This window comes from Vicugna pacos, chromosome X (assembly GCF_048564905.1).
Source record: "Vicugna pacos chromosome X, VicPac4, whole genome shotgun sequence".
In the NCBI taxonomy this organism is placed as follows: Eukaryota; Metazoa; Chordata; class Mammalia; order Artiodactyla; family Camelidae; genus Vicugna; species Vicugna pacos.
This window is the reverse complement of record NC_133023.1, coordinates 106,879,319-106,901,685: the sequence shown is the minus strand read 5'-3', so window position 1 is coordinate 106,901,685 and position 22,367 is coordinate 106,879,319. Positions and strand designations below refer to the sequence as shown.

General features: G+C 38.2%; 1 non-coding gene across 1 annotated transcript; it reads left to right on the top strand.

Annotated features, from left to right (window-relative positions):
* Positions 1 to 16,630: 16,630 nt before the first annotated feature.
* Positions 16,631 to 16,703, top strand: TRNAA-UGC (transfer RNA alanine (anticodon UGC)). Its single transcript has one exon. It is a non-coding gene; the product is annotated as a tRNA-Ala (tRNA).
* The last annotated feature ends 5,664 nt before the right edge of the window (positions 16,704 to 22,367 follow it).

Genomic DNA, 22,367 nt, shown 5'->3' with positions numbered 1-22,367 from the left:
GACCTCCAATAAGTCATATCTTTGTATATGATCCCTTCCTCTAGAATGTGGGCCAGTACCTGAAACCTTCTAAGCAACAGAATATGGCAAAGATAATAAGATGTCACTCGGATGGTTTTAATGTTATGCTATGTTATGTTATGAAGACTACATTCTAGCAGATGAGAGATTCTATTGCTGGTCCTGAAGAAACAAACAGATATGTTGTGACTGCGTCAGCCTCTAGGACCTGAGAGAAGATTATAGTTAAGAGCCAATGAAAATCAAGGCCGTCAGTCAATACAGCATAAAGAAGTAAATTTTGCTAGCAACTGCAGGAACTTGGAAGAGGACCCTAAACTCCAAATGAGAAGGCAGCCTGACTACTACCTTCATTAAAGACTTGTGAGACCCTGAGCAGATGACCCAGATGAGCTGTACCCAGACCCCTGACTCATAGAAACTGAATGATTAAATGTGTGCTGTTTACAGCTGCTAAATTTGTGATACTTTGTTACTCAGCAATATAAAACTAATACAGGGCAAGAGAGGGTGGGAGGAGGATAAAGGATAAATATAGCAAGTTGCTGTCCAACAAATAGGCTGGTAACTTTGCTGTAAGTGATTGCTTTGTTTCTAGACCTGAGGCAAACAGTTGCTTCTGAGCAGGCCCCAGACTGCCAGAAGCTCGAGAATATCAGGCTGGGCCCAAAGCGAAAGCTGATATAAACACATTTTGCACAGAATTAATTGGCAACTTTGAGCCTTCTAACTTTAGCAGTGCCACCTCAGCATGTCAACACATTTGGCATTCAGTGACTTGGGAACCCAGGAGCCACCTTGCATGTTTGTGATAGGGATAAGCCTTGTAAAACATGATGGGCTAAAAACTAGTAGTTTAAAGTAAAGGGATCAGTAACTATGGGATGCTAATTTAGTTGCCCTCATGCCTAGGTTGCAGTATATCTGCTACTTGGGAAAGGCTCCCATCTGGAGCTCTGGTGCCCATTCTGACATGACATGGGTTTGATCACACAGGTTTGTTCACTTACTATTTTTCATTCAAATCCAGGACCCAGAGTCAAGGCTCATTATTTGAATCTACACACCTAGAGAAAGGTAAGTTATGGCAAAAGCCCATAACAAATCGATTTTGAAAGTGGAAGAGTAGAGGAGGGGAGTGGGCAGCAGCATTTCCTTAGCTATTAAAGAGGCCCATTGGTGGGGGAGGGTATAGCTCAAGTGGTAGAGTGCATGCTTAGCATGTAGTAAGTCCTGGGTTCAATCCCCAGTACCCCCATTAAAAAAGCTAATAATAAATAAATAGACATAATGACCTCAGCCCACCAAAAAAAGGGGGCCCATTGATGTGCACCTGCCCTGTCACCACCGAGGCGGATCAGGAGGCTTTTCTAGTGAGGCTCTTGTTCTATTCTAGGACTCTTAACTTGGAGGCCATCTGTATTCATTTGCAGACTTGCAGCTTAAATAGCAGATATTTATTCTGTCCCAGTTTTGAAGGTCAGAAGTCTGAGATCAAGGTGTCAGAAGGTCTCACTACCTGGCCTGTAGATGGCCATCTTCTCCCTGTGTCTTTACATGGTCTTCCCTCTGTGTCTGTGTCTTAATCATTCTCTGTGTGTGTGTGTGTCCTAATTGCCTCTTTTTATAAGGATACCAGTCATATTGGATTAAGGTCCATTCTAATGACCTCATTTTACCTTAATTATCTTTGTAAAGACTCTATCTCCAAATACAGTCACATTCTGAGGTAGTATGGATTAGGATTTCAGTATATGATTTTTGGGGAGTCACAGCTCAGTCCATAACACATTCTAAAAAGGCATTTCTAACATAGACTTTAGCTCAGTCAGAATGTGCTTGTCATAACAGTAATTGTGACTGAAAGACACCATATAATACATAGAAAATAAAATTTTCCTACACCAACATTAAGGAGCATTGTATGAAGCTGGCTATACTAAACATAGGACTCAACAGCCCTCTCCCCATCAGAACAGTGTTTGGACTTTCAAGTTCTCATAAAGGTAGTTTCTTGCCAATTATACCATCTGTTTTGGGTTGAACTGAATCCTCCCAAAATTTATAGGTTGTTTATATGCTGAAGCACTAAACTTCAGAAATGACATTGTTTGGAAATAGGGTGATTGTAGATATAATTATTTATGTAAGCATGATGTCATACTGGAGTAGAGTGGGCCCCTGATACAACTGGAATCCTTATAAAGAGAAGAAATTTGGACACAAAGAATGCCATATGAAGACCAAGGCTGAGATTGGGGTGATGCATCTACAACCCTACGAAAGGCCTGGTTCAGAAGGAACCAACACTGGCAATACCTTAATCGTAGACTTCTAGCCTCCAGAACTGTGAGACAGTTTATTTCTGTTTTTTTAAGCCATCCAATTTGTAGTACCTTGTATGGCAGCCCTAGCAAATGAATACACCGTTGGATGGGGTAAGATCCCACCCAATCCTTTGACAAGCTCAACCAGGGCCCTTCTTAGGAAAGTATGAATTCTGTATTAGTCAAGGCAATTAATGCTAGCTGCTGTATAAACAACCCATGATCTCAGTGACTTAATACAATACATTTCTTGCACATAAGACAATCTGATGAGAGTTTGGTGGCTCTCTTGGGTAGTTATTTCCTAAGTGATGACTCATAGATCTAGGCTCCATTGTAACTAGGGCCTTTGGGAACCCTCTATTGAATCCCCTTCATCTGACTGTCTGATAGAAAGAGTGTAGAGAAAGCACATCTGCTTTTAATTTCCTTGGGATTGTCAGATCCTGGGGAATGGAGATGAGTATGCCTCAGGTAAGATGAGTTCATATCCTTGCTGTCTCCAGTCTCCAGTCTAACAAATGGGCATGGCTACCATATGCCTTTAAGAACAGTTGGAAATAGTCAGAATCATATATAGAACCTGTTCGCTAATATCTGGTTCTTCTCTCCTTGGATACACAGCTTAGCTAAACTTCCCAGCTCCCCTGCAGCTACCTGGGCCATACAAGTAACTTTGTGCAAATGGAGGAGTCTCTAGGTCTGCCTGAAGGCCTAATCCCACAGAGACCTGAACTCTATTCCTGGCTCATCTACTCACTGGTGGCTGTGTGACTTCAGACAAGTCTATTAGATCAGACGACTACCTTGAGAGAGAATAAATTCCTGTTGAAGCAGAGGTGGGACCAAGAAAGTAAGTCATTTGTGTGAATTTGATCAGAGAGTGTGATGAGGATGAGAGTTGACTCTTTTTTTAAATTGAAGTATGGTTGATTTACATGAGGACTGACTCTTGACAAACAGAGTGCTGGGAGTAAGGATGACGGGAAATTTCATGGTAGACGGCCTACTATCTATGCAGTGAGCCTTACCCTCCTATTAGTATTGCCATTATTGCTATAGATTTAAAGAGAAAATTTCAGTAAAAAATGCTTATCTTCTGTAGTCTCCTCCTACATTTCCTATTTCTGCCATATTTTCTTGCTTTCAAACTGCATTTCATTTTTCCACATGGAACATGCATTCCTGGCTGGATACCATTGGTTTAAAGTGAGGCTGATGCCTGTTGCTTTCTACAGAATTGGACAACTTGGTGAGGACAAGTCTTAGGTTGAGCTCTCTCTTGAATTCTTTTAGGTCCTGTATCTCTGTCTCTCTCTTTCTCTGTCTATCTGCCTCTGTCTCAGTCTATTTCTGTCTCTCTCTCTTTTGCTATATTCTATCTTTCTCTTCCCTTGCCTGGGAATTCAGAAGTATCAGTTCCAACACTGACCCTCTAATCTCAATGGAGGCTCCAATATTTTAAAGAAGGTTGCAACACTTGGTTAATCTTTAGGTTTATTTATTTTTAGAGGAAGTACTGGGGATTGAACCCAGGACTTTGTGCATGCTAAGCAAGCACTCTACCACTGAGCTATACCCTCCCCATATTGCTTAATCTTTAGTCTGTACAAATCAAACTGACAAACAAGAAAGGTAAAAATATCCTAGATAACCTCTTCAATCACTTGGACTCCATTGTTATCTCTCTCTTATCTTTTTTTTTACAAAGTTACATTACCTCTGTAGTGTTGCAATCAATTAATAATTTTCCAAACCATAAAATATTGCTGGTGAAAGGAAAATATAATAACATTTTAATTTCAATTGTCTTCAGCACCATTTATTATCAGTAGTTCTCATAATCTCAGAGATTAATGAAAGTTAACTATGGGCATAAGGGAACATATATTCTTCAGGAACTCACTCTGGGCACCTGTCTTCCATAGTGTGCAAGCTGGAGAGCTGGTGATGTAGGTGTTCATTTGTAAGCTTAGGTCAGATTCAGTAAGATTCCAGCATGCCTAAGGGAATGTTTCATGTGTATGTTTATGTTGAGTATCTGGTACTAGAGGTCGAATTTATTGATTTCCAGTGCACTTTTCTTATCAGAGTTCTAGTGTACCACTCCAAGTTCAGTTCCCCCTTTACAGTCTCATTTAGAATAGTATTATTTGTTTACTTTTCATTAGTGTTATACCCTTCCCTTTGAGTGATTTTGTGGAGTCAGTCTATCCATGAAATCTTCCCAGATTCTTAATATGACCCGTGTGCCAATTCGGGGTCTATGGGAAACAGACATGGATGGACTTAGAAGTGCAAAAAGTTGCCTGTGGAGTACCACCTGTGAAAAGAGAAGGGGTGCAGTAGAACTGGGCAGAGGGAGTCGGCAGACTACAATATTAACTTGACAAAGTTTCTGCCAGCCCAAAAGGGAGATAAAAGCAAAGATTTACTCTTACTTACAGGAGTCCTGCTGAGATGTCTTGCTAAGTCCTGCTGTATGGGTACAGCTATGTCCTTGTACTACTATTTTACTCAGTCATAAGTTGAGGCCATCTTGTGAAGAGCATGACTGGGTCAAATGCTGAGGTGGGCTCTGAAGGAGCTAACAGCTGGAGGATGCGGTCAACTAAATGTTCTTCAAAAGTCCTCCTACTACAATACACTGAGAAATGTTGTATAAAATACAATAAATGTCTTAGCTGAGTTCATGAGAAAGTAATAAGCTAGTACCATGTCCTGAGTGTAGGTGAGAATGCAGAAGATACACTTGGCCCTTCTCATAGATCTCTTCAGGCCAAGCACTCAATACCCTTCCTGCCTCACTGCCAGCACAACAGAGGTCACTCCCAGGCCAGGACATTCATGCCAGGGACCAGCCCCAGGAAATGATGCTGGAGCTCTCCTTTCAACACGCCTGGGTTTAGTGTAGCTTTGTGATGTTTATGTCTTTTAAATCTTTCAGAAAATGTCCTTAGACATTTTCATCCCTTGCAAGTGTGTCAGAAAACTGTGGGGGTGAGAGTGAGAGGTGGTGCATCAGTGTTTGTATGGACCTCCAATTATGACTTAATTTCTAGTTGAAAGAAAATTCTGAGTCATACTGTTCAAGCCTCAATAATCACTTTGCTTGTAAGTACATTCTTGTTAAATGTGAGTATTTATATACTTTACATAAGGGTTAGAGTTTTTAATTTTTTGAAAAGCTACTGGATTTCCTTCCTCCGAATGTCAGTCAGCTACGGTGAAATTTCTAGTCTCTTTTCCAAGTATCAAAAACAGTTCAATTCCCCCAGGACAGAGATTTAAATATTAAATACAATTATTAAACTACACTACTTATACTTAATTGGGTATGTACAGATGAGAAAGTAGAACTTGGGAAAATCTATTCAAATTACACATCCCCCCATCTTTCTTCCCCTCTCTGGGTCTCCTACCCATCACTTCCAAATTAAAACCACTAATCTATGCAATCCTTACCCCTCTCTTCTCATCCATAATTGAGGCCCTCATATTCAATTTTGGAGTTCTCTCAATGAACACATTCACATGGGTTTGAACTTGGGGCAGATTTCAGGAATGGTGGCTTCAGGCATTGGAGTTAACCTTTAGGGTTATCTGGCAGCCACCACTTGTTCACCACACGCTTGAGAGGTGTACCAGGCTGTATCTGCAGGAAATTCTAGAGCTGAGACTTACTATCCATGGGGAACACTAGTCTTCTAGATAGGCAGTAAGAGCTTCCGATGAAATTCAGCCTGTTGGCCTGGACTTGATAGCTGCCAGTGAATCTTCCTGATGGTGATAGCTTGCTTTCTTGGAATTTAAGCATTGGCTTACCCTAAATTTCCCATTATTATACCTGCACTACCTGTTGGGAGACTCAGTATCTACCTAGGCTTGGACCCTTGTCAGCTCACTTCTCCAAGCTATAGCTGTCACTACAAAGCACCTTTACTTTCCAGACCAAATTGTTGTCCAGTACCTATAGAAGGGCTTGTCATCCATATGCCTATTTTGGTACATTTATCCAGCATATTTTCAGGTCTTGGTCCCTTCCAGCTCATCTTGTCCTGTAGTGAACCAAGATATATTTAACCCACCCTTAGCTAGAACAGAAATGCCCATAATAATGGAAGGATGAGTGAGCTGAAACCATAGTTATACTATGTAAGTGCAGATGCACTTAAAACATGTATTTGCTCATGCATCTGACTTTCATACTAGACAGTAAACTTTGTGAAGAGAGTTACTCTGTGTCTGTAAGACCTTGGCATTGAGTAGCCCCTCTGTGAACACTGGTTGAAATGAAAATGAAAACTGTATAATTGCAGGTGACTTCTCAGTGACTTGAGAGTCTCCTCAGAACATCCCCAGTGATGCTGCCACTGACCCAGGAGAGATGTGAAGCTCCTTGGGAGGAACTGAATGTCCTCCAAGGGCAAGTGAGAAATGGAAGGGGATTTGCATTCATGGGCTGCTTCTTTCAAATTCCTCTCTCCTGTTGGATATAAGCTCCTCTAAAGGATTTTCAAGAAACTGTGTTGAGAAGTGACAACTGGGGAAAAGTTGATTTTATTTTAAAGATAAGAAAATTGTCATTTTTAGAAAATACACAACAGTGAATTTGAAGTTCTGACATTTGACCAAGTGGAAATACACATCTTGTGGGCACCTGTGGAGTGAGGTGACCGCCAGCAGAAGCTAGCATAGGAATATAGAATATATATCACTCCAAACAACCCCATTTTCTTCTTTTCCCTCTGTTAAATTTTTGATCAGGGTTCTTATTATCCTTGTAAATAGGGGAAATGTTGAGCACAGTGAATCTGGATTTCAGCAAGGCATCTGACAAAGTCTCTCATGATATCCTCATGGACAAGATAGAAGAGGGCTATATGGATGAAGAAATAAATGCAGGGAAGTAAAGTGACACCTATGGTCAAATAACTAGCATTGGACTGTTTTCAAAGCACTTTTTATAAATCCAAGGAATCCCTTACCTTACTGACATAGGTTTTTCCTTATGAAACATGACACAAATTAGTCCAACAATATGGCTCCTCTCCCCTACTTCTGCCTCCTGATGAAATCTGTGACAACCTAGGGCCTGTTTACCTACAAAGATAAGTTTGAAAGAGAAAGGAGAAGAAATAAGGAAAACTCAGAGGCTGTTGTATAAATGGATCTCAAAAAGATTCCAAATGATAACACTGGGTTATGAAGAACATGAAACTGAGTGGCTAGATAACTGCTTATCGACAGATGCTTTAAGATGATTTAGTTCGGCCTCAATTCACACTGAAATAGAAACAGAACATATGAAATCAGTGGAGCATCTCATTGGGTAAAATAATCCCTGGGTGAGCAAGTTAATAACATGACATACATTATAAGACTTTCCTTCCCAAAGACTATGTCACCCCTGTATTATGTGACAAGCTAGGTGTAAAAAGGAAGGGTGAGGACATCACTGTGGGGGGTGTGTGTGTGTGAGTATATATGTATTTGTCTATGTATTTAATCATATATGTGGGCCCAGGCCTATAATATATGTACTTAAGAGATTATTACCAACGTATGTCCCTATGCAAATAACACAAGTAATCTAGTACTCATATCCTTCTCAGTTTTTCCCTCCTGAAGAGGCACCCAAGGCGTGTTTACCTATAAAGATCAGTTTGAGGTAGAAACTGTGAAAAATATAAAGAAAAGCAGAGACTGTTAGATGATTAGATCATAGGACTATTATAAATTATAATAACGGATTATGAAGATGTGAAACTAAGTGGTATATGAGAAAAAAAACTAAACAATTGCCATTTCTGTTCTGACTTTGTTGGCTCATATTTTAAGTCTCCCATCACTAATCCCTTAGGTAGGTTTGGCTTTTGATGGTTTGCAAAATAGTTTTACACATGTCATTTTGTGGGATCTTACAACACTGTCGTAAGGTAAAAATTACAGATTAAAAAACTATCTACATTTTACAGAAGAGCAAACTGAGCAGCAAAAGGTGGTAGAACTTTGCCTAAAGCCACACGTGGAGTCTATGACAAAGCTAAGATACAACCCCAGGTCTAGGTTGTTACCCAGGTCTCTGTTGAGTCATATTGCCACCCCAGCTGGGAGGCTTTTTCTGTCTTTCTCCTCTGTGTTACTTCTTTTGTTTTCACTTTCTTACTGTCAGACTCTTTCATTCGCCATTTGTCCTCCTTACATCTTACCCACTTCACTCGGAAAAATCCAAAGGACAAAATAGATGTGCGAACTGGTGTAGGAAAACTCAACTTTAAATTTCCCAATTTTAACTCTAGGTGGAGAAGAATAGGGATACATGTGTGCAAGCATGAATGTAGGGGATATGGAATGCTTAAGGTGAGGTTCAGGCTAGGGTTAAGATAAGTAACCTAGGGGTTCAGAGTAAGAACAGAACTTCAATCTTGACCATAATTCACAATGTGAAGTTTCATAATAGAACATCAGCTCTACAAATCTCTCTCTATTTTTTTAAACTACTTTGTTGAGGTAGGATTGACATACAAAAAGGTGTACATATTTAATGTATACAACTTGATGAGTTTGGAGGTTAAGTTTACACCTGTAAACAATCACCACAATCTATGCTATAAACATATCCATCACCTTTAAAAGTTTTCTCCCACTCTATTTATTATTATCATTTTTTCTGTATGATAAGAACACTTAACATAAGATCTAACCTCTTAGCAAAATTTTAACTACACAATACAGTACTCTTTGCTATAGGCACTATACTGTGCAGTAGATTTCTACATTTTATTCATATTGCATAACTGAAACTTTGTACCCTTCAACTAACATCTCCCGTTTCCCCTCCCCACAGCCCCTGGCAACTGCTATTCTACTCTCTGCTTTTATGACTTTGACTGTTTTAGATTCCTCATTATAAGTGGCATCATGTAGTATTTGTCTTTCTGTGTCTGACTTATGTTACGTAGCATAATGCCCTCGAGGTCCATCCATATGTTGCCATACATGCCAGGATTTCCTTCTTTTTAAAGGCTGAATAATATTCCATTTTAGGTATGTACTACATTTTAAAAATCCATTCATCCATTGATGGACGTTTAGGTTGCTTCCATGTTTTTATTACTGTGAATAATGTTGCAATGAACATAGAAGTGCTGTATCTCTTCCAGATTCTAATTCCTTTGGTTATATACAAAAAACTGGGATTGCTGGATCATATGTCTACCAATCTCTTGAAAGATTCCCAAAGCATGTTGATGTTTGCTTTCAACCAGTAACATAAACCATCACATTAACCATTGTTTAATGGTAAAACCTTAAGTAGTCTGATCAAAATCACAGGGAAAAAAACCCACATTCTTCAGGTTTCAGTAAAGCATACTGGATTACAGGGCAAATTTACTAAGCTCAATCTCCTAGGATACAACTTGTGGTCATCTTCATCTTTCTTTGCAGAGAACAAGTCTGGGAAGAAGACAGATGAAACACAGTTGAGATTTCCAGACTGGACGAGATGGGCATTTTGGTTCTATGAAATGCCACTGCCTACTCAACAACAAAAAAATATAAAATGGGGACCAAGGATATGAATAAAGAAATACATTACCAAGGGGGTTGATATCATTACTGTAATTCAGATTTTGTTTTGAGTTTCCTGACAGCCATGACATAAATGAAAAATGGTCTGAATGATCACTTCTGTCCCTGATAATGTGACTAGTGCTGGAATTACACAGTTATTGTATTACTTCTTTGAAACATTTTAAAATATCTAAGAAGACCTTTCTTTTGTTATTTACTGTATCCATCTCTGATTCAACCACATTTTTTTTTCAGTAGCAGAAATGTTTTTCTCTCAGGAAAAATAGATAACTGGGATTTTGATGGAGCCAATATTTTAAAAATATACATTGATATGGTTAATTTAATTAATCCACCTGTATCATTCATTGGCTTGGAATTTACTGATAGAAGCAGTAAGATAAGGTTCTTTTTGTAGCAAAGATTTACTTATGTAAATATGGAAAACTAATATACATGTTACTTGCAGAGTAATTCTACTTCAAGGGACTAATTGCTGTAATGCTTCTTAGTCTGACAATGTTCACGTTGGTGGCTCTTTAATAGCTAAGTTATTTGCAATCTCTGTATATCCTTTGGTATACAGGACTAACACTTCAGAGACTGTTTATTTTACCCTTTTTTTTCTCTGCAATTTGAATAAGCTACTGACAAGTGGAAGGTGTGTTTTGGTTATGGTATCACGTCATGAACAGCTCAGCATGACAAACAGAATTAAAGAGAATTATCATGATTTTCCACTAATTTACATTTTTCCATATGAGAGAACACTTTACTACATTAACTATACATAAATAGTAACTCATATTAGCATAAATATTAAATATAAACAGGATATAATTTAGAGCAAGATTTAGGGAACTACAAACACCTGGGTACAATTAGGCATCTTTGCTACAAATTTTAATTCTTTTACTTGTTATCCATCAGGCTTTAACAAGAAAAATATTTAACTCTTTGTCTTACCTATCTGCAGCATGTGAAAGGGCTCTGGCCTTGTATTCAGCATTCTAACTCTTGGAGTGAAAGTTATAGCATTCTTCTGGGGTGGGAGAGAGCCCCAGGTAACTAGGTAGGAAAATTGAGATAATTCCCTTTGATTCTGTGAATATATCATAGCCTACTATTGAGTTAATTTCCCCAAACTTCCTTCCTTTTTTTTTTGATAGACTCTATTTTTTTTAGAGGAGTTTCAGGTTCACAACAGAATGGAGCAGAAAATATAGAGAGTTAGCACATAGCCCTCCCCACCCACACATGTATTCTCCCCTACCCTCAACGTCCCTCATCAGTGTGGCATATTTGGTACAATTGATGAACCAACATGGACTCATTATTATCAACCAAAGTCCATAGTTTACATTAAGGTTCAGTCTTGATGTTGTACATTCTATGGGTTTTGACAAATGCTAATGACATGTAGCCACCACTATAGTATCATACAGAATAATTTCATTGCCCTAAAAATCCCTTGTGCTCCATGTATTCATTCCTCCCTCCCTCCCTCTACCCAAACCCCTGGAAACCATGATCATTTATTGTTTCTGTAGCTGTGCCTTTTCCAGAATGTCATTTGGTTGGAATTGTACAGTTTGTAGCCTTTTCAAACTGGCTTCTTTCATTTAGTAATATGTCTTTTAAGTTTTTTCATGTCTTTCATGGCTTGATAGCTCATTTCTTTTTTTTTTCACTGAATATATATTTTAATTTACATATATGCACTGTTCATTGTTTCTAAGAACGTTTAGAGCTTTAGCTTTTTAAACTTACATAGCTATCAAAGGAATAATGCCAACCACAAAATAAGAATTAACTCAAAAAGATACATACACCCTGCTATTAATAGCAACATGATTTATAATTGCCAAGATATAGAAGCATCCTAAGTGCACATCAATAGTTCAATAGACAATGAAGATGCAGTATATATATATAATATATATATATATATTATATATATATATTCCATTATATATATATATATATATATTCCATTATATATATATATATTCCATTATATATATATAATATAATGGAATACAACTCACCCATAAGAAAGAAGGGTATTTTGCCATTTGTGGCCCTTCATTCACTTCTTTTTTCACTTCAAAAACTAGAACCTTATAACTGTCAGAGACAATTCCATTACATCAAAAACAACAAAATACCTAGAAATAAACTTAACCAAGGAGGTTACCTATACTCTGAAAACCGAAATGACACAAAAAAATGGAAAGATTTCTTGTGCTCTTGGATTGGAAGAATCAACACCATCAAAATGGCCACAGTACCCAAAGCAATCCACAGATCCAACGCAACCCCTATCAAAATACTCATGACATTCCTCCCAGAACTAGAACAGACAATTCCAGAATTTATAAGGAACCACAAAAGACCCCAAACAGACAAAGCAATCTTTTGTAGGTCTCTATTTTCCCCCTTTCTTCTTTTTGTTCTCTTTTCTTATGGTTTGATGACTAGAGACGGTCCTTTAACATTTGTTGTAAAGCTGGTTTGGTGGTGCTGAAATCTTTTAGCTTTTGTTTATCTGTGAAGCTTTTGATTTCTCCATCAAGTCTGAATGAGAGCCCTGCTGGACAGAGTATTCTTGGTTGTAAGTTTCCCCCTTTCCTCACTTTAAATATATCGCGTCACTCCCTTCTGGCTTGTAGAGTTTCTGCTGAAAAATCGGCTGACAACCTTATGGGAGTTCCCTTGTATGCTATTCATTGCTTTTCTCTTTACTTTTAATATTTTCTCCTTATCCTTAATTGTTGTCAGTTGGATGACTATGTGCCTTGGTGTGTTCCTCTTTGGGTTGATTCTGTGTGGTACTCTGCGCTTCCAGGACTTGGGTGACTGTTTCCTTTCCCACGTTGGGGAAGTTTTCTGTTATTATCTCTCCAAAAATGTTCTCAGATCCTTTCTCTCTCTTTTCTCTTTCTCGGACTCCTACAATGTGAATATTAGAGCACTTCACGTTGTCCCAGAGTTCTCTTAAACTATCCTCATTTGTTTTTATTCTTTTCTTCCTTTTTTCTGTTCTGCAGCAGTGATTTCCACTAATCTGTCTCCTATCTTACTGATCCGTTCTTCTGCCTCATTTAGTCTATTCTTGGTTCCTTCAAGTGTGTTATTCATTTCAGTGATTTTATTCTTGAACTCTGTTTGGGTATTCTTTATATTTTCCACCTCTTTGCTAAAAACTTCGCTCTGTGCATCTACCCTCCTCTTGAGTTCTCTGAACATCTTGGCCATCATTACTTTAAACTCTTTCTCAGATGGATTGTCTATCTCCTCATCACTTATTTCTTCCTCTGGGATTTTATCTTGTGCCTCGGCCTGGGAGATATTCCTCTGCCACTTCATATCTTCTATCTTTCTATGTGTTTGTGGACTCCTTCCACAGGCTCTGGGATTGTTGTTTTCTTATTTCTAGTATCTGCCCTGGTGGATGAGGCTGGACTAGAGGCTTATGCAGATCTCCTGGCAGGAGGAGCCGGTGCCTGCCCACTGCTGGGTGAGGCTTGGTCCTGGACCTCTGGTGGGCAGGGCTGTGTCTAGAGGCCTCTGTGGCTCAGGAAGTCTGCTGACGGGTGGGGCTGGTCTTGGTTCTAATCAAGATGTCAGCCTGCAGGAAAGCTCATGTAGATTAACACTCCCGGAATGCCGGCCATCAGCTTTTATGTCCCCTGGGTGAGCTGCAGCTGTCCCCCATGTCCCCAGGAGACCCTCCAAATCCAGCACGCAGATCTGGCCCAGGTTCCTATGAAATCACTGCCTCTGCCCTTGGACCTCGTGCATGTGAGTTTCCGTGTACGCTTCTCAAGCGAATGGAGTTTCCATTTCCCCCAGTCCCGTGAGGCTCCCAGAGCCAAGTCCCACTGGCCTTCAAAACCAGATGTCCTGGGGTCTCCTTCTCTTCCCAATGCCAGGACCCGACCTGGGGAGCCTGACGTGAGGCTTAGAGCTCTCACTCCTGTGGGAGGGCCTCTGAGACTTAACAAATCTTCAGCTTGTGGGTCACCCACCCGGGGGGTATGGGGCCCAATTATATTATGATCATGCCCCTCCTACCATCCTTCTGTGGTTCCCTCTTTATGTTCCCAGTTGCAGAAGATATTTTTTTTCTAGGTTCCAGTCTTTTTTCGATGGTTGTTTAGCATTCAGTTGTGGTTTCATTATAGTTGCAAGGAGAGGCAAGCTCGTGGTCCTACCACTCTCCCATCTTGACAGAAACCAAGGCAGCCAAACTTCCTTCTTTACAGCGATCTTCTCCTTGTAAACCATTTTGAAAAATTAGGATAGAAATATTATAGTCATGTTGGAGTGCTGCATAGCTCAGGCTTCAGATTCTGAGATTCTCACTATATTTTAGTCCTATATGACTTCATCTAGTGATATGGATTTAAACATCACCAGATTATGCACACAATTTATAACTCGAACTGCCTAGCTGAGTTTTCCTCTTGAATACTTCATAGGCATCTCAAACTTATTATATCCAAAACTGAACTCTTGATTACTCTACCACCATCTCAACTCTCCCCAGTCTTTTATATCTCAGTAAATAGTACCACTATTAACACAATTGTTTAAACCCGAAACCTAGGGATCATCCTTGATTTGTGCTTTTCTTTATTATCCACAGAAAATATGTTGGCACGTCTTAATAATTTTATATCTAAAATTTATTTTTAGTTAACCTACTTCTCTTCATATCCAGTGCTCCAGCACTGATCCCAGCCACCATACTGTGAAAGTGTTCTGGCAACAGCTTCTGGCTTGAGCTCCTTGCCTCCTTCTTTGCTCCCTTGAATTTCATTCTCCATGGGCAGTCATAATTATCCTTTAAAAACATAAACTAGTCTATTTCTTTCCCCTTATGAAATCCTTTAAAGGCTTCCCATAGCATTTGGAATAAAATCCAAATTTCTCCTCATGACCTATAAGGCTCTAACCTGGTCTAGTTCCTGCCTAACACCGACCATTTCCTTCATGAAACTGCATCTCAGCTGCGTCTCCTTTGTTGTTTGTTACACAAAGTTCATCCCTGTCTCAGGATTAGATTACAATTGCTATTCTCTGCCCGAAACTCTTTCCCAGACCCTTTGAGTGCCTGACTATTATGCTTCAGATATTGGCTCAAATATCCTTCCTCAGAGTGGTCTTCCCCAAGGGCTTTAAAGTAGCCTCACACTCCTTTCAGTTTCTATCACATCCTCCAGTTTCATTTCCTTACTGTACTTACCACAAAGTTTATTTACTTGTTTCTGATATATCTACCCCTTACTAGAATGCAAGCTCCTGTAGGACAGGAACCTTGTCTGTATTGTCTGGATATCCAGAATCTTAAGCTTTACCAGGGACTTGTGCATACTTAAGAAATCAAACTCCAAATGAAGGAATATGTCTATCACCGGTAGTATGAACACAAAATTCTTTTTAAAAAAACCAATGTGGAAGCATTGTGACCTTTTTTCATCCCTTTAAGCATGTCTTTGGGGTATATATGATTAAAGTATGTGAAGAAATCTCTTTTGTTGTGTCAGTGGCTAAAGGACCAACTGTGTCAATGACAGGGAGCTCAAGCTTCTGAGTAATCCTATGATCTAAACTGCCCTGTCTTTGCACACATCCCACAGAAGTAAGGAACCATTTACTCATCTAAGTAGAAAGAGAGACCCAGAGGAGGGATGGTGTAGTTGTCAGAGAGCAACCTCATTTTCACTGCAAGTTCTACTGGGAGAAGCCTAGCTGGCATTTGCTGAGGAGGAGAGGCTCTGAGATTCAAATTTGCAATTGGTTAAATTAGACTGAAATGGAGTTTTTCATGCTGCAAGTGACCTAAATGCTTTGAGATTTACCTGAGATATCATTAGGAGGCAAAGACATAGGGCACAGTATGTGTCTGGGTGTTCATGTTTATAACTCAGTACCTTATAACTTGTCAATAGAGAAATTAAAGTTACAAAGCTCATTTTTCCTTCGCACTAAAATGATAAAGCCTATGTGACTTTTAATATCTTATTTCTTAAAAAAAATCCATTTTCAGCTACAAAATGAAAACTGTACCAGAATGTAGCTAAACAAAAGATAAGGGGTGGACCAAAATGGGGACTGAGTATATGATCTTTCCTACCCCAAAGTCTTTAATACTCTGGGAAGATTTTTAAAATGAAATAAATTTAAAACAACTACAAAATAAAGGATTACACAAGAAGAGGCAAATAATATAAAATCACTTTAAGTACCATGGAATTTAAAAAATTTGACCATGTTTTAGAATATCAAAAATTTTAATTTCTGTAGTCAGAATTGTCTTGATTGTGGTGCAGTTACAAATATACCTTGATATCTCAGTGACTGGTCAAAGTTAAGGCTTACTTCTCACACAGAGTCTGATGTGGCTTGGGTGCCACTCATCTGTCTCATTCCATCTAGAACAGGTGGAATCCCATGACTCCAAGGCAAGGGACAAGGGAGCTTTAAACCACGTCAGCCCCAAAGCCACACATGTTGCTTCACACAACAATAGTAGACTTGAACCATAAAACCAAAAGCTGTTTTCTTAAAAATTGAATAAAATAAAATTGATCAGGTGTGGTTTAAAAAGCATGAAAAACACTAGTGATGTTGGAAGTGATAAATGAGGCATAGCCACAGACCCAGAAGAAGCTTTATTAAATAATATTATATTCGGGGGGGGTATAGCTTAAGTGGTAGAGTGCATGTTTTGCATGCATGAGGTCCTGGGTTCAATCCCCAGTATCTCTTCTAAGGGTAAATAAATAAATAGACCTAACTACCTCCCCCACCAAAAAATAAATAAAAGCATTGGCTATTATTAAAAAAAATTACATTCAATTTCTGCTAGGAATTTTAAAATTTTTTCAAGAAGTATAAAACCTAAACAGAAATAATTACTGAGTTCCTGATAGAATTTCTGAATAATTTCTGCATAAGAAAAACTAATAACTATTGAACAGATTGAAACATAGCTAAAAGTTTATTACTAAAAATAATAATAGGTCCAAGTGTTGGGCTACACTCCACAGGCCTACAAGCCTTGTAGTTTCTCAGCCTCAAGACTTTGCTCTTGAGCCCAGAAGATCCCAGAGACAGTGACAGGGACATCAATGGTTTATTGAATAGGGGATATTAAACATCTAAAGCAAAGGGTCCTATAGGGCCATCCCACTGTGGATGGCAGATAACTGGAAGGACATGGCTACAAACTTTGCTACTTGGAGAGGAGTCTACCAATTATAGGGGGAATTGAAGTCAGGTGGATTCAACAGTTACCAGGGAAACCAGCGGCAGGGACAGGGGGCAATCATGTAGGCAGTTACTGATTAAGCCCTATAATTAAGAGGATTGGATAGTCATGTGAGTGAGGCAGGGCCTGATTAAACAGGGGATGTGCAGAGAGCAATAGAACAGCCATCAGGAATGACCTGATCATAATAGTAAGTAATTTTAAAGGTAAGTTCTATCAAATCTTCAAGGGATAGATAATATCTATGTTATATAAAGACTTCTGGAGGATAGAGAAATATAGAATGTCATCCAACTCATTTTACAAAGCTTTCAGAATAATGATACTAAAGCAGATCAAGCATAATACAAAAAAGGGAACTATAAGCTAATTTCATGTATAATAATAGCACAAACTCATTGAGTACATACCATTGTGCCAGACACAGTTCAAAGCCTTTTAGACACTAGGCTGCCTCTCAAAATAACAGAGAAATTCCACTTCCAGCAATGGTAGAGTAGGTTGTTCCAAACACTTCCACTGAAAATAGCTAGAGAAGCTTGATGACATATTTAAAAACACTTCTTTGAATTCATCAGGGAGCTAACAAGGAAGATTTGCAGGGACAAGATCCCAGAGAGGATGGAAGCTCAGGGAGGGGAGGTGGGCATTTAGTGGAGCCTTACCCTTCCAAGAAATTGCTGATTCTGAAAAGATGTGGCTAAGAAGCTAAGCAAGTGAGCTGAGGTTTTGGCAGACTCATGGAAATCAATAAATTAAGAGCTTAATGTAGGGGAGGATATAGCTCAAGTGGTAGAGTGTGTGCTTAGCATGCATGATGGTCCTGGGTTCAATCCCCAGTACCTCTGATAATAAGTAAATAAATCTAATTGCTTCTCCCCTACTAAAATAAATAATACAATAATAAATAAAACATAAGATCTTTTAAAAAGGTTTAAAAAAGAGCTTAATAGGTTTAAGAGTTGATTAAACATATCTGAACAGAAAACTAGTGAACATCTGAAGAAAAAATTTCAGGCCAAAGCACAAGAGGATAAAATGGTAAAAAATACAGAAATAAAGGCAAAGAAGTATAACATAGTATGAAAAAAATATGACATATGTGGGACTGGAATTCCAAAAGGAGAGGATAGAGAAGCAATGCTTGCAGAGATAACGGTTGCAAACTTCCTAAAATTGGTGAAACACTCTGAGCAAAAGATTCAAGTCCTATAAAACTTAAGCAGAATTTCTCTACACACATCATAGTCAAACTGCTTAAAACCAAAGACAAACCAAAAATCTTAAAAGCAGCCAGAAGGAAAAAAGACATACCCTCTTCAAAGAAGAAAATATAAGATTGATATTGAATTTCTTAAAGAAACAATAGAGCCCCAAAAAGCAGCAGAAGGAAGGAAATAATAAAGATCAGAGAGGAATTAAATACAATAGAGATTAACAAGACCATAGAAAAAATCAACCAAACCAAAAGCTGGTTTTTTGAAAAAGTAAATAAAATCGACAAACCTCTGGCCAAACTCACAAAGAAGAGAGAGCACAAATTAGCAAAATAAGAAAGGAAAATGGAGAAATTACAACAAACAAAATAGAAATACAGAATATCATACGAGAATATTATGAAAAACTATATGGAACCAAACTGGATAACCTAGAGGAGATGGACAAGTTTCTGGAAACATACTGTCCACCAAAACTGAATCAAGAAGAAACTGAACACTTGAACAATCCGATCACTAGAAAGGAAATAGAAATAGCAATTAAAAACCTCCCTACAAGTAAAAGTCCAGGACCGGACGGCTTCACCGGGGAATTCTACCAAACATACAAAGAAGAACTCATACCAGTCCTTCTCAAACTCTTCCAGACGATTGAAAAGGAGGGAATACTCCCAAACTCATTCTATGAAGCCACCATCACCCTGATACCAAAACCAGGCAAGACACTACAAAAAAAGAGAATTATAGGCCAATATCACTGATGAACATAGACGCCAAAATCCTCACCAAAATTTTAGCAAATAGAATCCAACAACACATAAAAAAGATTATACATCATGACCAAGTGGGGTTCATCCCAGGGACACAAGGCTGGTTCAACATACGCAAATCAATCAATGTAATACATCACATCAACAAGAGAAAGGACAAAAACCACATGATCATCTCAATCGATGCAGAAAAAGCATTTGATAAAATTCAACACCCATTTATGATAAAAACTCTCACCAAAGTGGGTATAGAGGGAACATATCTCAACATAATAAAAGCTATATATGACAAACCTACTGCCAGCATAGTTCTCAACGGTGAAAAACTCAAAAGCTTCCCACTAAAATCTGGGACAAGACAAGGATGCCCACTATCACCACTCCTATTCAACATAGTCCTGGAAGTCCTAGCCACAGCAATCAGGCAAGAGAAAGAAATTAAAGGGATCCAAATTGGAAAAGAAGAGGTAAAAGTGTCATTATATGCTGACGACATGTTACTATATACTATATATTTACTATATATACTAAAACCCTAAAAGGTCCACACAAAAGCTACTAGAACTGATTGAAGAATTCAGCAAGGTAGCAGGTTACAAAATTAATGTTCAAAAATCAGTTGCCTTTCTTTACACTAACGATAAATCAACAGAAAAAGAAAGTAAAGAAACAATCCCCTTTAAAATAGCACCCAAAGTAATAAAATATCTGGGAATAAATCTAACCAAGGAGGCGAAAGAATTATACACAGAAAACTATAAACCATTGATGAAGGAAATTAAAGAAGACTTTAAAAAATGGAAAGATATTCCATGCTCTTGGATTGGAAGAATCAATATTGTTAAAATGGTCACACTGCCCAAGGCAATCTACAGATTTAATGCAATCCCTATCCAATTACCCAGGACATATTTCACAGAACTAGAACAAATCATAATAAAATTTATATGGAACCATCAAAGACCTAGAATTGCTAAAGCATTACTGAAGAGAAAGAAAGAGGCTGGAGGAATAACTCTCCCAGACTTCACACAATACTACAGAGCTACAGTCATCAAGACAGCATGGTATTGGTACCAAAACAGACATATAGACCAATGGAACAGAATAGAGAGCCCAGAAATGAACCCACAAACTTTTGGCCAACTCATCTTCGACAAAGGAGGCAAGAATATACAATGGAATAAAGACAGTCTCTTCAGCAAATGGTGTTGGGAAAACTGGACAGCAGCATGTAAAACAATGAAGCTAGAACACACCCTTACACCATATACAAAAATCAACTCAAAACGGATTAAAGACTTAAACATAAGACAAGATACAATAAACCTCCTAGAGGAAAACATAGGCAAAATATTATCTGACATACATTTCAAAAATTTTCTCCTAGAAGAAATAAAAGCAAGAATAAACAAATGGGACCTAATGAAACTTACAAGCTTCTGCAGAGCAAAGGAAACCAGAAGTAAAACAAGAAGAAAACCTACGGAATGGGAGAAAATTTTTGCAAGTGAAACCGACAAAGGCTTGATATCCAAAATATATAAGCAGCTCATATGACTCAATAAGAAAAAAATAAACAACCCAATCCAAAAATGGGCAGAAGACCTAAACAAGCAATTCTCCAAGGAAGACATACAAATGATCAAAAAGCAGATGAAAACATGTTCAATATCACTAATTATCAGAGAAATGCAAATCAAAACTACAATGAGGTATCACCTCACACCAGTCAGAATGGCTGTCATTCAAAAATCCACAAATGACAAATGCTGGAGAGGCTGTGGAGAAAGGGGAACCCTCCTACACTGCTGGTGGGAATGCAGTTTGGTGCAGCCACTATGGAAAACAGTGTGGAGATTCCTCAAAAGACTAGGAATAGACTTACCATATGACCCAGGAATCCCACTCCTGGGCTTGTACCCAGAAGGAAATCTACTTCAAAAAGACACCTGCACCCCAATGTTCATAGCAGCACTATTTACAATAGCCAAAACATGGAAACAGCCTAAATGTCCATCAACAGGTGACTGGATAAAGAAAAGGTGGTATATTTATACAATGGAATACTACTCAGCCATAAAAACCGACAACATAATGCCATTTGCAGCAACATGGATGCTCCTAGAGAATGTCATCCTAAGTGAAGTAAGCCAGAAAGAGAAAGAAAAATACCATATGAGATCGCTCATATGTGGAATCTAAAAAACAAAAACAAACAAACAAACAAAAACAAAGCATAAATACAGGAGAGAAATAGACTCATGGACAGAGAATACAGACTTGTGGTTACCGGGGGTGGGGGGTGGAGGGTGGGAAGGGATAGACTGGGATTTCAAAATTGTAGACTAGATAAACAAGATTACACTGTATAGCACAGGGAAATATACACAAAATGTTATGATAAATCACAGAGAAAAAGATGTGACAATGTGTATATGTCCATGAATGACTGAAAAATTGTGCTGAACACTGGAATTTGACACAACACTGTAAAATAATTATAAATCAATAAAAATGTTAAAAAAAAGAAACAATGGAAGCCAGAAACAAACAAAATGACATCTTACAAGTAATGAAATAAGATAACTACCAATCTGGAACTCTCTATTCATGAAGGCATCTTTTGCAAATGAAGGCAAAACAGAGAGATTTTCAAGTAAAAAATAATTGAGTGAATTCCTCACCAAGAGACTTGCACTAAAGGAAATACTTTAAAGGGTGTCCTTCAGGCAGCAGGAACATTACCCCAAGTGGAAGCAGATAGATGGAAGAAAGAATAAAGAGCAATGAAAAAGGTAATTGTTACTACATAGGAAAATAGAAATAAATACTAATTATGTTAAACAAAAACAGCAATGCCATATAAATATAAATATTGTATATTATAGCACAAGCAGCAGGAGAAAGTAAATGAAATAAAAGTGTTTTAAGGTCCCTGCATGGTCCTGTACTAATTTATGTTACACTCTGAAAATTCAACTATGCATGTTGCAATCCCTAAACTAACCACTAAAATAAATAAGGAAATAAAAAAGAATAAGCATATAGAACATGTGAATATGGTTAAGACACTTGACCTAATTGACATTTATAGAACATTACATTTAGCAATGGAAAAATATACTTACTTTTAAGTGCACATGGAATATTCACCAAAATTGACCATATGTTG